The sequence below is a fragment of the Bubalus kerabau genome, chromosome 10 (assembly GCF_029407905.1).
Source record: "Bubalus kerabau isolate K-KA32 ecotype Philippines breed swamp buffalo chromosome 10, PCC_UOA_SB_1v2, whole genome shotgun sequence".
Classification (NCBI taxonomy): domain Eukaryota; kingdom Metazoa; phylum Chordata; class Mammalia; order Artiodactyla; family Bovidae; genus Bubalus; species Bubalus kerabau.
Window position 1 is genome coordinate 54,323,599 of NC_073633.1, and position 23,482 is coordinate 54,347,080.

Here is a 23,482-nt window from a genome sequence, read left to right on the forward strand (position 1 = left end):
CATCCTGGAGCCCCCCATACCTTCTGTGTACTTCTGAAGCAGAATAAGATGGAGATATAAATTTGGCCTGCTGCATCAGAAGACCCTTACAGGTTTTATGACCTTGAAGAAGTTACTTAAGCCCTCTAAGTCTCAGGCTCCTCATCTGTCAAATGGGTACAATAATAGAACCTGCTTAATGAGATTGTTGAGAGGATGAAATGAGATATGGAACTTGAAAGATTACGTGACCCATGAGAGGAGACAAATAAAAGCCAGTTTTTTATCATTGTTGTTTAGTCGCTAAGTCATGTCCGACTCTTTTGTGACCCCATGGACTAGCCCACCAGGCTTCTCTGTCCATGGGATTTCCCAGGCAAGAATACTGGAGTGGGTTGCCATTTTTTTCTCCAGGGGATCTTCCCAACCCAGGGATCAAACCCACATCTCCTGCACTGGCAGGGGGATTATTTACCACTGAGCCACCAGGGAAGCCCAGCACTTATATGACCCACTCCCTCACTAGACTGGGTGACCCTATCATGTGGAGATTGTATTTGTTCCATCCCAGTACTGCTAGGATCAAGCACATTTCCAAGCACACAGCGGACACTCCATAAGCGTGATGCTTACATAGCTGTGTGGATGCAAGCTGCCTGAGGAAACCAAGCCGCATGGGTCACAGATGCAGCCACGTAGGTTTCATTTCATTTTGTTTTTTTAAATAACTTCTCATCTTAAATTATTTTGGAGTCAGTCATATAAGCCCTAATTCTGCTCATCTATCAAGCAAATAGTTTCTTTTGAGTCCATTTAAATGAAAATAAGCGTGAAGGATTTCTTATTTTAAAATAGTTTCTCACATGAAGCGTCAAATAAAACTAAATTACTAATGGAACAGTGATGCAATTTAGAGGCAATTACCCAAGGAGCCCCCCCAAAACAATTATTTTTTGTTGTTGTTACTGTGTTATTTTTTATTGAAGTATAGTTGATTTACAATGTTGTATTAGTTTCAGGTGTACAGCATAGTTATTCAGTTATTTTTTCCCTGATTATATTCATTATAAGTTACTATAGGAGACTGAGTGTAATTCCCTGTGCTATATAGTAAATCTTTTTTACTTATCTATTTTACATGTAGTAGTTTGTTAATCCGAAACTCCTAATTTGTCCCTCCCTCTCCTCTTTCCCCTTTGGATACGGTAAGCTCATTTCCTATGTCAGTGAGTCCATTTCTGTTTTGTGTATACATTCATTTGTATTATTTTTTAGATTCCACATAGAAGTGGCTGCCCAATTCTTTTTAAAGGAATATCTGTGTGTTCCCTGACAGGTGATGTAACTCACATATAGGTGTTCATAGTCTACACTGTACTCCCTAGACCAGCCCAGTGGTTCCCAGACTTGTCTGCACAGCAGAATTACGAAGACAGCTTAAAAAAAAAAAAAAAAAAAAAAAAAATCCCCCTGTCTAGTCTTACTCCTGGAGAAGCTTATTCAGTAGGACTGAAATAGACATGAGAGTTTACAAAAGTCCTCCAGATGGTTCTGATAAGCAGCCAGGGTTGAGATCCACTAGGCTAAAGTTTTCCACTCCCAGCATGGTAGTAAAGAAATTTCTTTCCCTCTGTTTTCCCTTAAATTTCCATATTCATTATGGTTCATCTAAAGCTCTTCTTCCTACCATCTCCCTATGGAACAGATATGTTTCACGTGTGTTCTGTGAAGGATGACTGTTGTTGCTTCTGAAGGTACTTTTGTGAGATGTATAAAGATTTGCTGGAAACCTCCAAGTGCTTTGGAAAATATGTATCCACATGTTTTTGATGAGGGAATGCTGAAATCTTAGTGTCGCCACCCTCTGTGAGGCAAAACCCCTTGGTGCTTATGAACTAGAAAGAGAATTCTTCCAAGGACTCAGTTAACTATTTCACAACGTTTTGTCAACAGAAATACTATCAGTGCTCATCAATGTAAGGCAAGGCATGGGGGAGATATGGAACCACGTCAGGGTCATCAAAAGCTCTGACAGCTGGGACTATCTTATGGAAAACCTTATACGGCTTCCCACAAAGTGACCACCAGCTTGGTCTTTGTAAAGCAGATGTAGATGACCAAGATTAGCCAAAAGGTTCATATAGTGAAAAGTTATAAAATGTATTGACCTGTTTCTCTGTATTCTTCCTAACTATGTATCTACCTACCTATCTGGGCTTCCCAGGTGACGTTAGTGGTAAAGAGCCTGCCTGCCAATGCAGGAGACATAAAAGACACAAGTTTGATCTCTGGGTCGAGAAGATACCCTGGAGAAGGGACTGGCTACCCACTCCAGTATTCTTGCCTGGAAAATCCCATGGATAGAGGAGACTGGTGGGCTGCAGTCCATTGATTCGCAGAGTTGGACACGACTGAAGCAACTGAGCACACACGCACCCACCTATCTGCTTGTGCCAAAAGGCATTTCCCTTATATAATCCAGCCACTGGCTTACACCTCCCTAGGCTGCAGGTCCAAGGTGTGGTGAGCAACCTGGATTGAACACAACTTCCATCGCAGAGCTAGGCTAATAAAACTCAGGGAGTCTTATTAGAGGGAGGTGTTGGACAAGCTTTGTCATTTAAATGACCCATTGGTGAGACTCTGATCTGAGTTTCTTTGAGTTCTGTTAGAGGAAGGCAGTCCCTTCTGGCCGGAAAACTAAGGGCAGAAATTGGTAGTAGCCATGCTGAGCTGAGAGTTGCTATTCTGACCAAGGCAGGAGATCGATTGGCTGAGCTAGGCTCAGATGCCCGTGCCTGGGATGGGGTTTTCATCAATTTCTGTGAATGAGAAAAGTCTTGCATGCCCTTACTGTGCACAAAGATCCAAGTTGCTCATGCCTTCACTGACGAGAGTCTACCTTGACTTGGAGCAGGTCATTCATACTCTCCACTCTAAATGTTCTCATCTATAAAATGGGGCTAGTAGTTTATACCTCACACGGTGTTGGCAGGGGAACTGATTAATTAATGTTTACCCTCTACTTTGAACTTGAAAAGGATTCCTTCGAAGTTGTTATTAAGCCTATATCATTTTTACTTTGAGTTCTGGGGTGTGTCCAAACTGAAACTCAAAGCACAGTTCACAATCCACTGAGCCCCCAAAGGGGAGGCAGAATGTAATGAAATTAAGACAAATTCCCTGAAAATGGCTACCCTTTGATCATTAGACACTGTGTTTTTTCTAAGGCTCTAAGTTAGGAATCCTGAAGCAAAAGGAGAAGAATAGCCACCTTCCATGCAAAGAAGCAGGCAGCGGTTCTTAGAACTGAGGAATGGGAAATCTGGGAGAGGATTTTATTCTTTGGTAAAGGGAGATGGTTCTCAGAAAATTTTGTTCTCAGCCCCTCTGCCATTATTAAGTCCCTGAGGAAACCAGATAGTCTGCCAGGCAGAGGCTTTACACATAAGGCATTAAAGCATACTCAGTATAATTTAATTTCTAGCTCTTCTAATTTATCTTGTTGTCACTCAGCAGCCAAACAGTGAAATATAGACACTGGTCTACAACCAGGTAATTGGGCTATGCTATGGGGCTAGATTTGATGCCAGAGTAACACGTGACAGAGAGCACATTCATGGGCAGTGGCTCTTAGGAGCTGGGGATGTTTAACCCTTCTGTCAGAATAGGGGCAGAAAGAGGAATATTTATGCATGGGAACAAAATCTTAACCATATCCCATTAGAGAATTTTCCTAAACCGTGAAATTCACAAGCCCATGCTCAGCTCTTCAGTAAGCAAGATCAAAAATTATTAGCCACATCGATCACTGAGTGCTGACCATTCCCACCAAATACAGTTTGGGATATTTGTTTCTTACAACTACCTGTGGTGTGTATCAATACCAGGCTGCACAGTTGCATTCGACTTTCCTTGCCGAAGGCGCTGGCTTGAGTTTTAAGCCAATCGAGTCTATACAGCAGCTCGTATTGACTGTTGGATTAAACAGCAAATCGATTTAGTTTTCTGGGTTCAATATTCATGGGTGCAGGCGAACACGGAGATCCTCCAGATGTGCTTTTGTAAGACAGTGGTAAACCCACTCACATTGTTGTGATGCTTTGTAAGCTGTTCGAAAGAGCACGGGCACACCCCTGGCTCAGCAGTTCCGTAAGCACCTTGACTATCGGCACTGGACTCATCCTCTGTGCTCATGAGATTGCTGTTGGATTCTTGGCTCTCAAAGTGCCGATTAAGAGGTGAACGCTGGACTCAGCTGCACCAGGGGCTCTCAGCACCTGGCCTCTCTGAGTACATGTGTGCTCTGCTGAGTAAGGAGGTCTGTGTGAAAGTGAAGTCCCCTCATCCACTGTGATGAAGGGAGGGGATGCAGCTTAAATTTCTCACCCATGAATGATCACATTTAGATAGTAGGCTATTTTAGCATCTTAGTATCCAGTGGGACTGGATAGGGTTATGTCATCTTAGGACTAGAGGTGATTAAGTGGGCACTCATTAAATACTTGCATTGAATCAAGCTAAATGTGGATGGAGAAACTGAGGCCCAGAGAGGAAGAGTGACTTGTCTGTGGTCACAGCTGGTTTGTGCCAAGCTGGGTTTTCAACAAGGGTCTCCCTATATCTAGGCTAGTGAATTTTCTATGATATCATGAGGTTTCTCCTGATGAAGAAGGAGATTTTTCTGTGTTTAACTCAGGCATATGTGTTTACTCCTGAGTTAATGTTCTGGGTTTGTTTATTTGTTTGCCCTTTCAGCTTTTCACTTAAGTAATTGGAGTACAGTATACTTTTTTAGAGAGGACTAAATTATGCCAATGCTTATACTTTGTTTTTGTTTTGAGTGGTCTTGTTTTGCTACCATCTTAAATGGGCTCCAATGTTTTAGCATGGAGAACTGTGTTTAAGAACTAACAACATTCATTCATTCATTGATATAGTAGATATTTACTCACGACTATCAACCAGGCACAATTCTAGGTACTAGGAATATATTAACAACACAGACAAATATCCATGCCTTTGAGTTGCTTCTATTCCTACAGAGAGAAGACAATTAGCAAAATCTATGAGAAATAAGTAAATGATATAGTTGTATTAGAATGTGTTAAGAGCTAAGGGAAGGAGGAAAAAGAACAGATAAAGGGGAGGCAAATTGCTGGTTTAAGTACGGTGCTGAGAATAGACCATTAATCCAGAGACAGTGATTTCACTGTCTAGATGTAGCCTTTGGACAGTGGTTGGTGCAGATAGTGATCAGAGTATTTACAATTTCTCTACTGTCCCAACTAGATCTGGACCCCAAACTTTGAGAACCCAGAACTTGTCTCTGCATTTTGCATCCGTGGCTTGATTGCAAACCTTTAGGCTGGGGATCTAAGCTCTGCTGTCCGGGTTTGGTTTGCTTAATTTAAAAGGAGCCGGGAAAACAGATGTGTTTCAAGAAAGCTGGGTTGTGAATTATATAATGCTCCCTCCTTTCTTTCTACCCAGCACTCACTCAATTCTCAGCTTGTGTTCCTAGCTCCTCAGCCCTTCACTCTCCACCTGGCATCCATTGGCATCTCCAAAGGCTGGGACAGAGTTGCCCTACTCTATTTTCTTCCTCCTAAAGACCTTATTAGGAGATTACCTAGCCAGCCGTCTGACAGACCCATTTAATATGAAGGGAATGCGATAATACACTGTAACACTTCCCTCCTGAGTGATATTTGCATTTGAACAATAATGACAATAGCAAACACATACATCCCTTTTGAGATAGGCCAGGTAGTGTTCTCAGCATTTTAGAATACTAAATCATTTAATACTCAAAACGTATGAGAAAGAGGCTCTAATTGTCCTCATTTTGCCCTTAATGAAACTGAGGCATAGAATAACTTGGCCAAAGTCACACTGCTTTTAAGTAGTGGAGCTGAAATGTAAGCCCCTGAAGTCCAGGCTTTCTCACTGCCTTAATCTAGGAAGGTAAATAGAATTCAGATGCCATGTCAACTCCAGTGGATTAGTGGTGACTGCTTGAAGTATGAGGAATGAGAAAGAGTTCTGTGATTGATTAGCAATGCCTCCCACAGGTTCAGGATGGTGGAATTCGTGGTGTTAATTCCTTAACTCAGAGGAGTACTGGAGTCAGGCCCAGGGCATGGCCAGTGAGGGAGGTGCTTAAGGGCCAGTCCCTATTAAATCGTATCGCAAAGTCAACTGTCTGATTTACCAGCTGAATTTGATTCTGTTCTCTTATTGTGGACTTTTTTTTTTTTTTTTTTTTTTTGCCTATGAGTGTGGGGTTGGAAATGCAGAGGACACAGTATGAAGTGCATGTATGGAAAGTGTCAAGGGAAGGAGAGCAGAACAGTGACCGGGAAGGTATGAGTTTGGGGGCTGGGGAGATGCTCACTCCTGCAAGTTAGTTTTGAGTCCCTCCACCTCAAGCTTGTTGATGATCACAATATCCTGGCTGCTGTTTGAACTAACTTCTCACTGAGCTAGCAAAATGCCTTCCCCTTCAACAAAGTTTCAGGTTCCCGTCGAATCACCGATAAGGACTAAGCCACAGAATTTGAGGTTGAACTAGTTCACACACCGGCATTGCTGACATCTGCAAATCTGACGCCTCCCCCCAGCACTTGGGGATGGAGAAGATGGAGTCAGAGTCGAAGCTCAATGCAGGCAACATTTTCCCTGTGACATTGTACTCCATAATGTCCCAACCGTGAAAGAACACGGATGCTGCACAAGATCATTCTTCTATGTCAGTAACTTTAAACCTAAGGAGGTTTGATATCCCATAAGCATATTCATCTTTCTATGTTTATTCAATTAAGCCCTCCATGAATCTGCAACAACATACTGTTCATTAATAGGAAAAGAGACCACTGGACCCCCAGGGAATATGTTGGCTCAGATCTATTCCAAGGTAAGCACAAATGAAGTGTGTGTGTGTGTGTGTGTGTGTGTATGTGTGTGTACACATGTGCACGTGTGTGTGCTTGTGTACACAAATGCCTTGAGTAAGGGTAATAAGGGAGGGATGAAGAGCAGAGAGGGAAAGTAGGAAAAGAGGTCTTCGAGCTTAGGACAGAAATATCCAAGAGGAATTTTTGATCAGAACTAAATCTAAGTGCTCCTCGTGGAGTGCCTCACAAGATATTGGTTTTTAGATAGGGAGAAAAACAAACACGTAATTTTAGTGTCTCCATAGGAAGAAGACTGCAGATCTGTTAGGAGAACCCCTCATGTAAATTTGAAAATAGCTTACATATAGGAAAATCAGGTTTTTTGGTGTTTTTTTTTTTCTTCTTCTTCTTTTAGCAACATTAACATAGTCAAACAGCAGAAGAGAGAATTCTATTAACAAAGTCAGTCTCATCAAGTTAAAGCCTAGTAATACTGCCATCAGGGCTCGGTAGGGAATCTAATCATTTGCAGCTCAGACCAGAATAACGTGGAAATCCCATTCGTTTAGAGTCATGTTACTGCAGATGCCGAAGGCAGATCCAGGAAGTAGAAGTGAAGGGAGTTTAAGAGAGAGGGATTGAAAGAAGAGGGGAAAGATATTTTGGCAACCCTGTGATTCATAGACGAGAAATCTTAGAGGTGTGGGGTGTCTCAGACCCCACTGTTTCAGGACAACACACTTTATTCAGAGAATGTTACAGTAATAGACTCAAAATATCAGTCATAAAGGAAGTTGAGGAAATGTGTTGAGTAATCATGAATTGATACTACAATTACCCTAAATTTTCAAGTTTCCAGTTAAAGCCAAGAGTTGTTTTGTAACAGAATCTAAGGAACATGGCTATCATGTGGGTTTAAGAGAGAGAGCACTTCGTCTTCAATTTTTATGCTCTGCTACAGGATGAAAACAGGATTACTGTGGGAGGGGGCAGACTAGAACACTTAGAGACCATAAATGACTTCTGTCCATTCAGAAATACTACTAACAGTTTTGTGGCCTTTCTCGGGACTTCAGTGTAAAGAAAGATGAGAGTTGTGAGATATTTGAGTGACGTTCACAGGGGTACATCCATTGGAACTCCCAAGTGCTGCTAAGGCTAGTGACTAGTGACTTCTCAGGTCAGTAAGTGAAGGAAGGAAATGAGGGAGTGACTTTCTCTTTTCCAGGAGTAAACTCTCCTAAGAAGAAGCAGGAATGCCAACAACCATGTGAGGAAGAGTCTTTAGAAAGGTGTGTTTGGTGGAGGATCCAAGAAGGAGGTTGGCCTCCTAGGATCCTCCTGAGATCTCTGATGTTAGCTGTTCAGAATTGAGCAGTTTCCAGTAATGGCTCCTAAATGAAGACATTCTCAGATGAAGACATCATGAAAGGGGGCAGTGCATCTGAGAAAGAAAAGTAAGGCTGACCTTGACATTGATAAGCACTACATAGACTCATCTGACCCATGTACTCTGAGAAAAAGCTGATTCATCCAAGCAGTAACAGGATTAGGTTCTCTGGTGTATAAAGCAGGGGATTGCCCTGTTAGGAGTCTCAAAAGTCATGGCCACCGGTATCAGCCAGCTTCTCAGTTTGGAGTCAGGCCAGAGGTACATGCTATCATGAAAGGACCTTTGAGCTGTGTCCCGCTTTAGTGGCCTTCCCATGGCTGCTGAATGCGCCTATATATGCCTCCCCAGATAGCCACACAACATTTCATAAACAATTACCATCTTAAACCTAAGAGAAAGGATGTGAAATAGGTACAGCTGTCATCTTTTAAAAATTAATCTCTTTATTATTTTTGGCTGCGGTGAGTCTTACTTGCGGTGCCCTGACTCTTCATCATGATGTGGGCTTCTCTCTAATTGTGGACTCAGTACTTGCAGTAAGTGGACTTCATTGCCCCATGGCATGTGGGATCTTAGTTCCCCGACCAGGAATTGAACCTGTGCCTCCTGCATTGGAAGGCAGATTCTTAACCACTGGACCACCAAAAAGTCCCTATCATCAAGTTTTTATTACACACCACACAAATGCCTGAGCACACCAATAAAAAGGAAAGGAAAAAAAAAAAGATTTCTTGGCTGCTGCACTGGGGAAGTCTCCATATCTAGACAGGGCAGTGTCAAGTCCGGTGGGGCGGATGTCTCTTAATGTTTGCAGAGACGAGACTGACCTGTTCTTCCTTGACTCCTTAAGCTCTTATCAATTCAACGGCCAGAGGTTGGCCTTGTTGGCCTTTTATTTAACTACATGTGCTCCTTCATGACCAGTTTTGAAATGCTTGTTAGCAATAGCATTTTTCTTTCCTTCAAAAGACAGAGGCAATGGGTGGGAGAGAACTCCAGCCACTCCGCCCACCGCTGCCCTCCACCGCCCACCCCTGAAGGGCGCCCGTGACCCTGGGGTCCTGCAGAACAGTCTGAGAGACTCTAGCAGGACAGAAAAGCTGACTGCCTGAGTTCCTGAGCTTGTCTTGACTCTGCTGCTGCTGTGTAAACTGCAGGTTGTTTCTCATTTCTCTTTCTTCAAGGTAAAGAGTTTTCTTACTCTTCCTTGAAAACATTATTTCTTTCCACCTCTCTTTTGTAACCAGATCTTAACAGATACCCTGTTATTATTTAGTGAAGCCGATTTCAAAGTGAGTTGATAGGGTAGATACAGTTCATTGTAGCCATGTAATTTATGAAGTTGATACCTGTGGTTATGTAAGAGAACATTTCTATTCTTAAGAAAGACACTGAAGCATTTAGGCTCAAGGACCAAGATGTATACACGTTATCCTCAGACAGTTCATAGGACAAAGTATGTGTATCCATTTAGAAAAAGAGGAGGAAAAAAAATGTTTAAACAAGTCACTGTGAATAATAAAGTCAAAACTGTGTGGATTAGAATATCATTCGTCAGGCCAAAATTCACCATAGACATTTAGAGCCAAGAGACCACCCTAAAGCCTATGGCTTTCTGTGCTACAGCTCGCATAGACCTGTCACGATGGATCAAGGCTTCTTCATTCCCCCTAAACTTTAGATGCAAATGAGCTGTCGGGGTGGTTTTCAGAGAACAATGAAGAGCCCCTTCCTCTGAGGCTGGGAGAGTGTGGATCTCCTATTTTAGTCCAAGGAAACTAAATGGCACTCACAACCCCAAATATTCAGTGATTCACCCCACGGTAATAGAGCGGCCTTGGAAAACTCCCTAGAGGGATTAATCTTAATCGGCAATTAAGATAAAGTCAGGGCACATGCTAATCCAGGGCTTAATCGAAGACATTTTAATGTGCTGCTGTGGTGTGGATGTGAGACTAGATTTCCACTCACTGAGCCTGGAATGTGGGCATGAGGAGCAGGTACACAGCAGACAGACAGCCTGCCCATCCAGTGGCTACAGGAGGTTTTGTGAGAGCACTGGGCCGTCTTGGCTTAGCTACCCCGTGGGTCGTTCACCCTACTGTATGGCTCCCTCGTAAATGAAAGCCCCTCTGTCTTTGCAGCAAGGAAACCAGAGCAAAAAAGGAAAGCAAGTTCCTAACAAGGTGTGCAGATCACCTGTTGCCTGGCCACCCTTTCCAAGAGCCCTGGTTCTTGAGATGATTAATGGCTCCCACGAGGTGTAGTGACCAATAGGCATACAAAGAAAAGCAGAATCGAAAAATGAAAACAAAACAGCTTTCCAAGACAGTTAAAGCCAGTATTATTGTTGTGTTCTTCCTAGAATTTTCTTCTCTGAGTATTTCTAAATCCAGACCATTGTGCGATATAGCTTGTGAGTGTAAATTCCGAGGGACTGTCACAGGACCCCAGCTTAGCCGGGCACATGCTGTCTAGCTGGTTTTCTCTCCACCTGTGTCACTTTTAGGACACATCTTGTCAGTCATGATGTGAAGATATGATGCTGGCATTAAGTTGGAAATCCTCTTGAGAAACCCAAACATCCAGGTTAAACAGTATATACTTTAGAGACATTTATCTTGTGTTCTTATCCTCATCACTAAATGCACTCCAGACATCATGTTACCTGTCTTTTTCCAAGATCACATGTATCCTTAGGACCTGGGAGGCAGGTGGGTACCAAGACCTTCTCCCAGATGAGGCATCTGACGTTGGAAGACGGAGCTTTGCATTACTTACTTGTGTGTCCATGAGTAAATCCATGAAATGGGTGTGGCCATGAAACTTTTCATCATGCCTGTAGCTGAATGCGTGTGCGAGGGCTTCCACTGTGGCCAGTGGCTCATACTGTGGAGAAGGTGCTATGCCTTCCCTGCATGCGAGAAACCGAGCAGACTGGAAGCTGTAGACGGGATGGACTCTGACAATCAACAGTCACTTTTGAAACCACTAGGTATCTGGGGATCACTGACCACAAAGCCTAGGGCTAGACCCTATAAAGTATACAAAAAGGGATAAGGTAAGGCTGCTTTCACCCAGGAGCTTGTGCCTTTGTAGAAAGAGTGCAACATACAGGGGAAATGATTACTCAGGCTCCTCACGTGTAAAAGGTATCAGTGTATGGTCCAGAGAGAAAGTTGAACCTAAATGCGGCCAGAGGTTACTTTTGGCTGGGTGTTCCTGGAAGGCTTCTCGGAAGAGGTACCTTTGAATAATCCAGGGAGAGAGAAGGAAAGGAGGCTTTCCAGATGGAAAAATAACCCAAACTCAGAGGCTGGTAAATGGAGCACAGGAGGAGGGAGGAGAGCTCGGATATAGAAGAAAAGAAGGCAGAGAGAAAAGAGTCAGAGTCAGCGTATGAAGGAAAGGCTTAGAAGTCCTTGTTTAAGAGATGAGGCCTGTCTCTTTTTACACACTGCAGATAGGGGTGTCAGATTTAGAAAAACACACAAAGCAAAACAGAGCATCTAGTTAGATTTTGATTTTAGGTGAACAGAGAATAATTCTTATACCTCAAATATTGCATGGGACATACTTATAGAGAAATTCTTCATTATGTATCTAAAATTCGGGGGAAAGTGGTATCGTGTATCTTACCAGGTCACCCAGTTTTGAAATAGAAGAAGCTCATGAGGATAAATCTCTTCCAAAATGAAGTCTAAAAATCAAATATAAAGACCTGAGGTATTATGAAACCTTACTCATCATATATGTTTCTTTTTGGGAACGCTCAGTGGAAATATCATGCCCCATCTAAGGGACTCCCTATAGGTGAAATGCATGAATTAACTGGTTATAAGGTAATTACCTGGTTATAAGATGTGCCTTAACATTTACCACAAATTCAACAGTATCACTAATGAAGAATTTTGACCCTAGGAAGGCTGATTAATGTCGAGCTGGGACTGGGCTTTGAAAACATCATTTCTGACAAACGCCCAACTTCTAGGCTTTCTCCACCTGCCTGTGTGTGCTGGAAAGTTAAGTAAAAAGGAGATCTGATGTAATAGTGAAAGTGAAAGTCGCTCAGTTGTGTCTGACTCTTTGCAACCCCATGGACTATAACCTGCTAGGCTCCTCTGTCCATGGAATTCTGCAGGCAAGGATACTGGAGTGGGTTGCCATTCCCTTCTCCAGGAGATCTTCCCAACCAGGGATCCAACCCAGGTCTCCTGCATTGCAGGCAAATTGTTTAAGCTTGACATAAAAAAACATGATAGGAAATTGATATTGGACCACTACAATTTTCAGTTTTAATTAAAATCTTTTTTTTTCCTCCAAGAACACGTCATCTATTTCTTGAACATTTGTAGTTTTAAGAATATTAATGGGCAGCATTCAGAAACAAAACGTCCCTTAACGGAGGTATAAACTGTGCTTTTTAAAATGACTTTTCTTCTGTACCCTGGTACCACAGTAATGAACACTCCTACCCAATCAAAATAGGAAAACAAAATTGGAGCTGTGTCAGCATCTTGGCTGCAAATAAAACTCAAAACAGGTTATAGCACATGCTAGGAATACAAAATAAGGTTAGAAATAATGCTTCAGCTGTGAGTTCTTCAGGCTGTGGAAATAATAGCGCATAATTTAGTAGAGGGGAACTAGGGAGTCAGCATACACAGGAAAAATGAAAGAAGCTTGAAAAATGCAGGGGCTAGGAAACAGTAGGGAGAGATTTGAGGGGGACACTGGGTAGTTTATTATTAGAGAAGAAGGAGAAAGACCAACTAGCCTCTTCAGAGAAGGCCCAGAGGATAGAGGCTGGACTGTTTGAGGTCTTTGTCTTTTTAATAATTTTATGTATTTACTTATCTATTTTTGGCTATTCTGGGTCTTCGTTGCTGCGTGCAGGCTTTTTTTTCTAGTTGCGACAAGTGGGGGCTGCTCCTGAGTTATAGTGTGTGGGCTTCTCACTGCGGTGACTTCTGTTGTTGCAGAGCACAGGCGTCAGGGCGCAGGCTTCAGTCATCATGGTACGTGGGCTGATTTGCTCCACAGAACATGGCATCTTCCCAGACCAGGGATCAAACCTGTGTATCCTGCATTGGCAGGTGAATTCTTTATCACTGAGCCACCAGGGAAGCTCGATGGTTGAGTTCTATATAAACTGCTCATAGTAAGTTTTCAAGATGGTTCTCAACAACCTCAGATTTCAGAGAATCAGGCCAGTTATGTTAGGGTTTGGACCATCAATATCTGACTCCTGGAAAGACCAGAAAGAAAGAATTTACTTTTCTTACCTGGTGACTGGTACATTCAAGGGATGTTAATTCTGTTAGTCTAAGATCATCCCCTAACAGAAGCAGAAGATATTAAGAACAGGTGGCAAGAATACACAGAAGAACTATACAAAAAAGATCTTCAGAACCCAGATAATCATGATGGTGTGATCACTCACCTAGAGCCAGACATCCTGGAATGTGAAGTCAAGTGGGCTTTAGAAAGCATCACTACGAACAAAGCTAGTGGAGGTGATGGAATTCCAGTTGAGCTATTTCAAATCCTGGAAGACGATGCTGTGTAAGTGCTGCACTCAATATGCCAGCGCATTTGGAAAACTCAGCAGTGGCCACAGGACTGGAAAAGGTCAGTTTTCATTCTGATCCCAAAGAAAGGCAATGCCAAAGAATGCTCAAACTACTGCACAGTTGCACTCATCTCACATGCTAGTAAAGTAATGCTCAAAATTCTCCAAGCCAGGCTTCAGCAATACATAAACCGTGAACTTCCAGATGTTCAAGCTGGATTTAGAAAAGGCAGAGGAACCAGAGATCAAATTGCCAACATCTGCTGGATCATTGAAAAAGCAAGAGAGTTCCAGAAAAACGTCTATTTCTGCTTTATTGACTATGCCAAAGCCTTTGACTGTGGATCACAATAAACTGGAAAATTCTGAAAGAGATGGGAATACCAGACCACCTGACCTGCCTCTTGAGAAATCTGTATGCAGGTCAGGAAGCAACAGTTAGGACTGGACATGGAACAACAGACTGGTTCCAAATAGGAAAAGGAGTAAGTCAAGACTGCATATTGTCACCCTGCTTATTTAACTTATATGCAGAGTACATCATGAGAAACGCTGGGCTGGAAGAAGCACAAGCTGAAATCAAGATTGCCGGGAGAAATATCAGTAACCTCAGATATGCAGATGACACCACCCTTATGGCAGAAAGTGAAGAGGAACTAAAAAGCCTCGTGATGAAAGTGAAAGTGGAGAGTGAAAAAGTTGGCTTAAAGCTCAACATTCAGAAAACGAAGATCATGGCATCTGGTCCCATTGCTTCATGGGAAATGGATGGGGAAACAGTGGAAACAGTGGTAGACTTTATTTTTGGGGGCTCCAAAATCACTACAGATGGTGACTGCAGCCATGAAATTAAAAGACACTCCTTGGAAGGAAAGTTATGATCAACTTAGATAGCATATTCAAAAGCAGAGACATTACTTTGTCAACAAAGGTCCATCTAGTCAAGGCTATGGTTTTTCCAGTGGTCATGTATGGCTGTGAGAGTTGGACTGTGAAGAAAGCTGAGCACTGAAGAATTGATGCTTTTGAACTGTGGTGTTGGAGAAAACTCTTGAGAGTCCCCTGGACTGCAAGGTGATCCAACCAGTCCATCCTAAAGGAGATCAGTCCTGGGTGTTCACTGGAAGGACTGATGCTAAAGCTGAAACTCCAATACTTTGGCCACCTCGTGGGAAGAGTTGACTCATTGGAAAAGACCCTGATGCTGGGAGGGACTGGGGGCAGGAGGAGAAGGGGACGACAGAGGATGAGATGGCTGGATGGCATCACGGACTCAATGGACATGAGTTTGAGTAAACTCCGTGAGTTGGTGATGGAGAGGGAGGTCTCGTGTGCTGCGATTTACGGGGTCACAAAGAGTCGGACACGACTGAGCAACTGAACTGACCGAAGATCATCCCCTAAATCCTAACCAAATATTGGTCTACATATTCAGATGTCAGCTCACCATTTCAACAGAGTAGATTTTTTGTTTCTTTTTATAAACTTCTCAAGATATCACTCTTCCAGATTCCTCTCTCCCAGACTTCCATCCCTTAAGAGCACCTGATCTTGGTGAATAAACAAGAAACAAAATAGTTAACAGGTTTTCTGCTTCATACTGTACTTGCACAGAGCTTATCAAGACAGTTATCTTAAATAGCAGTTTGCACATTTACTTTCATGCTAACTCAATTAAAGAGTATTTTGCCTAACAAATATTGATCATGGAAGCTAATTTCCCTTTGTACTTTTACTTCCAGCACTAACAGTTAAGAATCTGTTACTAAGGGAAAAGAATGGACTTTCTTTGCCCTCCCTTAACACTAGGAAAAATAATTCAAAAGATATGATCTGTGCCATACACCAATCCACCATACATCCAATGATACTGAGGGCATCAGTGGCCTGGTGATGATGTTGGTCGTAATTCCTCAGGCTCTGTTTATGTTTTAGGAATAGCCACACCTGGAGTGTACATTCAATGAAGCTTTGCTCAGGTTGAGGAACAAAAATATGCTGATTACAACTCCCTTCAATGCACACTACTGCCTCTCCTCTGTATCCTCTCTTGAAATAATCCTTCTGTGAGAAGACATGTTTCTCACCTTTAATAGTTCAATGCCAAAGTCAACTCTTCCCTCTTGCCTGGTCATTCCTTTCTCATTGTCTACATGTGATGAGTTCATTAGAGAGAATACAAATCCATTTTATAAGGCCAGCCTTCCTGCTTTGTCTGTGTGTCTGCTCTTAAATTTACCACTTACTTACAAGTCGGGCATGAGATGGAGTTTAAGCTTTGGGCTCTGGTTTGGTTTATTCCATGCTTATGCTATTCCATAAGTTATTTAATGAGGCCTTTAGTGGTTTGCTGTCAAGATGATTATTTTACATGTTCAGAGATAGTATGGGAGTAGAGAATAAAATTGGGAAAGTCAGTTGAAGCCAATGATTTGGAGGGAAATCTCTCTATTCAGAGTTTCCCATACTTGTATGGGTATGGGAAAGAGATGTTTGGCCAGCCCTCAGCTCACCCCTGGTCACACCTGCCATCCTTTCATATATCTTCACAGGCTCTTGGTAGCATCGGTCATTTCCTGACTGAGTTTACAGCTGTGTCATGATCCTGCAGTGCACATATGCCAGTTTCTCATTATCCACGTGATACCCAGCAAGTTTCTAATGTGTTTTCATTCTGAAGCCACTTGATAAACTTATCTGGGTATTGAAAGTAGTGCTTGTGTACAGCTATCTGACACCGGGAGAGTGAGTGGCAGTCTTGTTAAGTGTTGAGTGTGGAGGATAAGTCAGCATTCAGTGATGGGGCAGGAGAATATAAACTAAAGCATACATGAAATGTACTGTTGACCCTTCCAAGTTAAGTTCATTTCCCCAGGGAGACTTGGACAGGTGTATGGTTTAGCTCACTCCATGCCATAGACCACCCTGAGTTGAATACCTACTGCATATCAAGCACCTGTGCTAGGCATGTGGGGTGCAGGGATGAATGTGATACTATCCTGCTTTTAAGGACCTGGCGGTCACCCAAGAGGAGACTTTGACCTTCTACCATAGGACACTGAAAAAATAAGAATGGAGGCTGCAAGAGGTCCAAGGTCAGAATGACGGACTCAGGGTTTCATGAAAACCTTCACAGAGGACCTGACAGTTAAATTGGGTTTTGCAAGGTGGGGAGGCATTTCCAAGTCCAGAAGGAAAGGTAAGAAGAGAGCATTCAACGCAGAGGGAAAAGGCTATGCAAAGGCAGGAAGAGGTAAAATGATATGGACTGTCTGGGATACAGTGAGAAGTTAAGTGTGGCTGAGCCCTAGCATCACTGAGTGAGAATGAGAGAAGAGAGGGTGGCTCCAAGAGCTCTTGGTACACCCTTCCCAGGAAGTGTGCATTGCTAATTGGAAAGGTGCTTCAAAGCTAATAGCTCTAGTTCCAACACCCAAGTCTGTACTCATCAGCTGTGTGAAATACTGCAAATTACTTAAGAGCAGGGAGACTCAATTTTCCCTTGTGCCAAATGAGTATTAGAATCCTGTGTGTTGTGTGTTTTATTCACTCAGTTGTGCCCGCCTCTTTGCGACCCCATGGACTGAGGCCTGCCAGGCTCCTCTGTCCATGGAATTCTCCAGGCAAGGATACTGGAGTAGGTTGCCATTTCCTTCTCCAGAGGATCTTCCCAACCCAGGGGCTGAGCCCGGGTCTCCTGAATTGCAGGCAGATTCTTTGCCACTGAGCCACCAGGGAAGGCATTATTAGAATCCTAGCCTTGTCGATGTGTTGGGACAATTAAATGAGATGACATCTCTTTAGCATCTGCTGGTGTTTCCCAAGTACGCCAGTTATCATTATCTGCCTTTGTGTGTGTGTCCTTACCACGGGTCACCAACTCAAAAGGCCAGTGGCCCAGCGGGTAACATAAAGATAACAAGGCAGCCATGTCTAAGGTGCTTAATGTCATCTGTCGCTCACCTGAGTTGAGAAAGAACATCTAAAACAGGCCACATGCAGGTAGAAAGCCCCATGCAATCACATCTTCCAATTTTCCAGGAGAAGCTGGAAGTACAGACATCTAACTAAAATTTCCCAACTTTCTTATATATATTGGCTACTAATCCGAATTTAAAACACAGTGCAGGCAAAACAGCTCTGTGGGCCATCCACGACCTGTGGGCTGCCAGTTTATGGCCTTTGATGTCCGTCTCTTCTCTCCCATCACATTACAGGCTCCTACAGGGCGAGGGCTGTGGCTGTTAATGATTTGTATCAGGGCTGGCTCATGGCGGATGCTCCATGGCTGGAGAGCTCTGAGCAGAGCCACATACAGACACCAGCACCAGGGTGAGGAAAAGCCAGCCAACAAGTGAGGTGTTCAAAAGTGCAGAATTCAAAGGGTGACCCAGTGCCATAGCACAAGCCCGGGAATGAAAAACTTTTAAAACTCGGCCCCAGCAAGAAGCTCCTGGGAGAGAAGCAGATCCTTGGGAAAAAAAAAAAAAAATGCAGTCTATGAAGGGCAAAGTTTGACCATCTATTAAACAGCAAGTTACAATAGGCGAGTGTGGAGATCAGAGGAGCCGGGATTAATGTACACACATCTATACAGGGAACTTTGATGCTTTCAAATGCCTGCTCGCCATCTGAAAATCAGGCAGCAGGCATCGCCTACATATTTCACAGCAGTCTACCTGTCTGGGTGTTTGGGCTTGACAGCGGGAAGCTCTTTGAAAGGAGGCTCAGGCATTTCAAACACTTCTGCTTGAATATCCAGTTTGTATATTCTGCTGATGGCTTTTTAAATTTTTTTATCTTTTTTTTTTTTTTTTACTAATTTTGGACTTGCTTATGAAGTCGGAGTCTGCAAAAGAACAAATTACAAAGCTAAGATGCCTTATGTCATGTCAGTAATCAAATACAGACTCCCATGCTCACACACAATCCTGGGTAACGAGGAAGGAAAAGAAGTTTTATTCACAGATCAGAGCTGTTTTCAACAACAGTCCAGTTAAAAAAGTGCCAAATGTTTGAACCATTTGACTCCTGCCCAGATAATTTCATAATGGTTTAGGCAGGGATGTTTACGACTTTCGATGAGTAATAAATAATTTAGAAGCCACTCATTAAAACCTTCTAAATTACAGACACTGCAGGCAAATCCCTTCTTTTAAGAAGGAAAGGATGACCTGAAAATTGGTCCCCTGTCTCTTGCCTTCTTGCCTTTGATTCTTTTTTTTTCTTCTTATTCTTCTTACTCGCAGAGTAAAATACCAGCATTAGAAGATGTACAGCCCCATGGTATAGGTGAAAGTGAAGCCAGGACACCCTAACCTAGTGAGATTCTGGGGGGAAAGCTGAAGATTTTAATCTTTATTCTTAAGTGCACTCATGTCTTGCTCATCCCCTTGAAATGGAGGGGCTGATGTCCTAGCTGAGAAGAAGAACCTGATGATTTGCATAAGTGAGGTTCTGTGACTCAGGTTTTCAAAGCTGCTACACAGGAGATCAAAAAAAAAAAAAGATCCTTGTCCACATCGTGATGGAGGTGTGGTGGCTTGGCTCTGTCTTCTGCCACCACATCGTAAGGCCTTGATTGTGGGGTGTGGGAATCTTGCACAAGACCTAGCCAAGCCAGAGAGGATTAGTTTTAATTTCATTCAGAAACTGTAAGTAGGAGAAAAGGTTGTCAGTACCCTAGGGCAATACTTAGGAACTGGTACAAGTAGGTATGAGTTTGGAGAATGACAGGAAGACCGTGATTCTAAGGTGATCTCAAGTTCTCCCAGGCCAAAATCAGTGGGTACCCATGGGATTAATTTTCACTGGGTTCAGTGGGGAATCTCGGGAGCAGGAACCCATAGATATCAAAGGTACAAAATCAAACTGTAAACTTGATTCTCCTATTTTCCAATAGCCTGTTTCAGCAAGAGAGAACGGAATTAGAAATATGCTATAGATTGGAGGGTCTTCCCATTCTTTGCCTAATGTAAGCATTTGATTTCCACTGCTTTGCCAACCATATTGAAATGTAACATCCACATGCCCATTCAGATAGAATCAAGGCTACACGGGATGCTGTCTTTGGCAGTAATGATCTCTAGGCTGCCCTCCATTCATTGAGGCAAGACATCAAGAGGGCACACTTCTGGTTCCAGGCACAGAAGTCATCTCAGCTACATGAACACATTTTTTAAGATGTCCCTTTTATGCTTTCTTAAATAACAAGGCATTTTAAACACATGATAAAGGGGCACGATCATAAAGTAATGTGTTGGGGAAGGAAGGTGTATTATGTGAGCAGGAGTGTCAAAGCGGAGCTTTATCAATGAGTGGGGTTTCCTGTAAGTCAAAAGATAAATGAATTAGTAACTCAGAGTAATTAAAAAAAATACATATCTAGATGAAAGCTTGGATAAGTTTGATCCCTTTCAGCCAATGAAGTATGATCTCTAATTAGATTTCCACGTAGACGGTGCAGGCTTGGAGTACATTTCTGAATCTAGTTGACCTTTTCAGCTGGAGAAGTCAAATGATTTCCATTCCATGCTCTTTAATTCTGGAGGAATTTCTAATTTGTTGCCAGAGATAAAGACTCACTCCAAACAGGAAAAAAGTTTTAAATAGTCCAGAGGCTCATTTATAAAATATTAAAATCTCAGAGTTGGGAGAACCCTAAGAGATCACTTTATTCATTCCCTGTGTTTTACTGAAAATAAAACAGAAAACTGGAGGAAGTCAAAGACTGAGCGAAGGTCACTCAGGGACGTAGGACCCAGGACTAGAACCCACATCTCCTGCTCTGCATCCCACACTCCCTGAGAGGCTAGTTTCTCATCTGCCTGCCAGCCTTTCTAGAGTCATCCTTATTTTTGCGAGTCAAACTCCCTCTCAGAACTCCAGCATCAGGCCTGCTTTTGGGAAACTTACACGGGCCGACACCTACCCTCTTGCCTTTCTAATTTCTTTTGGAAATTCTCTATTCTCTCACCTTATTAATGTTAAAACAAAACGGGTTCTTTTATTGCCACAGGCAGCAGGAAAGTGAACTTCTTGATGGAAGGAAGTGTCTTCCCTAGTGAGAGCAAGTAAATTAGTTCTGAGGTCCTCTCACTCACTGTAACTGTAATGAGAGAGACACCAGCCCTTCTTCATTAATGAGATGCCAATCACAAAGGGAGCAGCCTCGGAGAGCCTTTGGGGAGGGGGGTGGCTGGGGGAGAGTGGTGATTGGCACTGGAACCAGAAGGTAGAGAGCAGAACAGAAAAGCCTCCCAAAGTGAGAAACACACGTGGATGGTCTAGAATTGGAGGGGCAGGTCCGGAGAGAGCTGGCAGTGTTCCCAAAGTTTATAGGAAACATCTCTGAAATGGAGCGAGAGAACCAGGGAGCTACCATCTGACCTGTGTCCTCACACGGGCTTCCCGAGGCAAGATTGTGATCACACTAAGTGTGTCCCACATGAGGACCCATAGTATTGGTGCCAGTTGGGGTTGGTTAATAATGGGCTGCCTTGGAAGGTTGGCAGCAGCCTATCTTGTCTTCCTCTGCCTCAGGACTTTTCAAGAGTTTAACATACTCTGTAACCTCCTAAACTTTGAGAAAGAAACTTTCTAAAAGAAAGCTAAGGATGCTCTTCCCTGGTGGTCCATTGAATAAAACTTTGCCTTCCATTGCAGGGAGTGCAGGTTCAATCCCTGGATAGGGGGCTACGATCCCACCTGCCTCCAGGCCCAAAAGCCAGAACAGGAAACAGAAGCAATATTGTAACAAATTCAATAAAAACTTTAAAATTACTTTAAAATTTAAAAAATAAAGCTAAAGAGAAGGAGTTTGATACTGAGGAAGTCTCTTCCTTGCATGAAATAATTTCCCTGGTAGGGAACCCTAGTTTTTTTTATTTTTTATTTTTTGGTTGTACTGGGTCTTCATTGCTGTTCACAGGCTTTCTCTAGTTGTGGAGAGTGGGAGCTGCTCTTCATTGCAGTACGCAGGATTCTCTTTGCAGTGGCTTCTCTTGTTGTGGAACATGGGCTCTAGGGTGCGTGGGCTTCAGAGTACAGTCTCTAGAGTACAGGCTCAGTAGTTGAGGTTAATTGCTCCATGGCATGTGGAATCTTCCCGGACCAGGGATTGAACCTGTGTCCCCTGCATTGGCAGACAGATTCCTAACCACTGCATCATCATCAGAAAAGTCCAAGACCCCAGATTTAAATTTGCCTGAGGACCAATTAATCCAGGGGAGAGGATACATCTAAGTCCTATTTGTTCATCTCTCACTATCAAAAAATGGCTTGGGAGTAAGTCCTGCCCCTGGCAAGACAATGCTCTCTTTCCCCCTTAGCTACCCAGAACAGCACTTACCACATTGTCAAGACAGGTTGCAGAAAATATCTGTGCAAGTCTGTAGGCTGCTTTTGCTTTGGTAGATTAGTAAAATTCTGTGTGTTTCGGAAATGAATAGAACCTCCATTTGGAATTAAGTGTCTTTTTTTTTTTTTTCTCCAGTTGTTTTTTTCCCTCAAAACATTTATTTTTTATGGATATGGGTCTCTCTGAAGGTTAAGAGACTTTCAGCACTCAAAACAACTTAATAAAATGGCTGAGCACACAATTAGGCATGCTTATGTCCTTCAAGAATCAGGTAGCGGAAGTTCTAATTGGCAAAGCAGCATCTTGAATGTCATTTTCTAAACCCATTAGACCATGTCTAACAGAGAGAGAGGGGAAGCAGCAGCGCTTTACAAAACACCAATAGTGTCTCTCTTGGAGACACAATTTTAGGGTAGCAGTTAGCTGGTATTGAATTTGTAGATGTTGCAAAATACATAGCTACAAAGCCACAATCACTTCAAGAAAAAGGACATTTTTTTAGATCATGTGCAGGCTGACCTAGTCATAGTAATAGGAGTAAATACATATGCTAGCAAGCTGGAGACCCGCTCCAGTATTGTTGCCTAGAAAATCCCATGGACAGAGGAGCCTGGTGGGCTGCTGTCCATAGGTTCGCAGAGTCAGACACAACTGAAACGACTTAGCATGCATGCATGCATTGGAGAAGGAAATGCAACCCACTCCAATATTCTTGCCTGGAGAATCCCAGGGACAGAGGAGCCTGGTGGGCTGCCATCTATGGGGTCGTACAGAATAGAACACAACTGAAGCAACTTAGCAGCAGCTGGAGACACTTATTCATTCTGTGTGTGTGTGTGCGTGCATACACACATTTTACATAATCTTTAAATATGTTTAGATGCAGTAACATGCACTCCTTTGGCTAAATTCTTGGTAATCTTTCTCAGTTCAGTTCAGTCGCTCAGTCATGTCCAACTCTTTGTGACCCCATGAATCGCAGCACGCCAGGCCTCCCTGTCCATCACCAACTCCCAGAGTTCACCCAAACTTACGTCCATCGAGTCGGTGATGCCATCCAGCCATCTCATCCTTGTCGTCCCCTTCTCCTCCTGCCCCCAGTCCCTCCCAGCATCAGGGTCTTTTCCAAATTAGGTAAAACCTGAGCTTGTCATTTCATAGAAACACAACTGCCTATGTCTTGAGTTATTCAAGCCTGATATGATACCATGAGGTTATGATACCATCACCTCAAGGTCTGACTACTTTGGGTCTACTGCCATTAAATTTTAAATTAAGAAAAA

At 42.9% G+C, this 23,482-nt stretch overlaps 1 protein-coding gene and 1 long non-coding RNA gene across 8 annotated transcripts in view; both read left to right on the forward strand.

The window, feature by feature from the left end:
- Positions 1–23,482, forward strand: part of RORA (RAR related orphan receptor A) — an 816,521-nt gene that overhangs the window by 487,542 nt on the left and 305,497 nt on the right. The window lies entirely within an intron of this gene.
- Positions 1,471–23,161, forward strand: LOC129621374 (uncharacterized). The gene is made up of 3 exons (XR_008699264.1): positions 1,471–6,345; positions 6,804–6,895; positions 8,104–23,161. It is a non-coding gene; the product is annotated as an uncharacterized LOC129621374 (long non-coding RNA).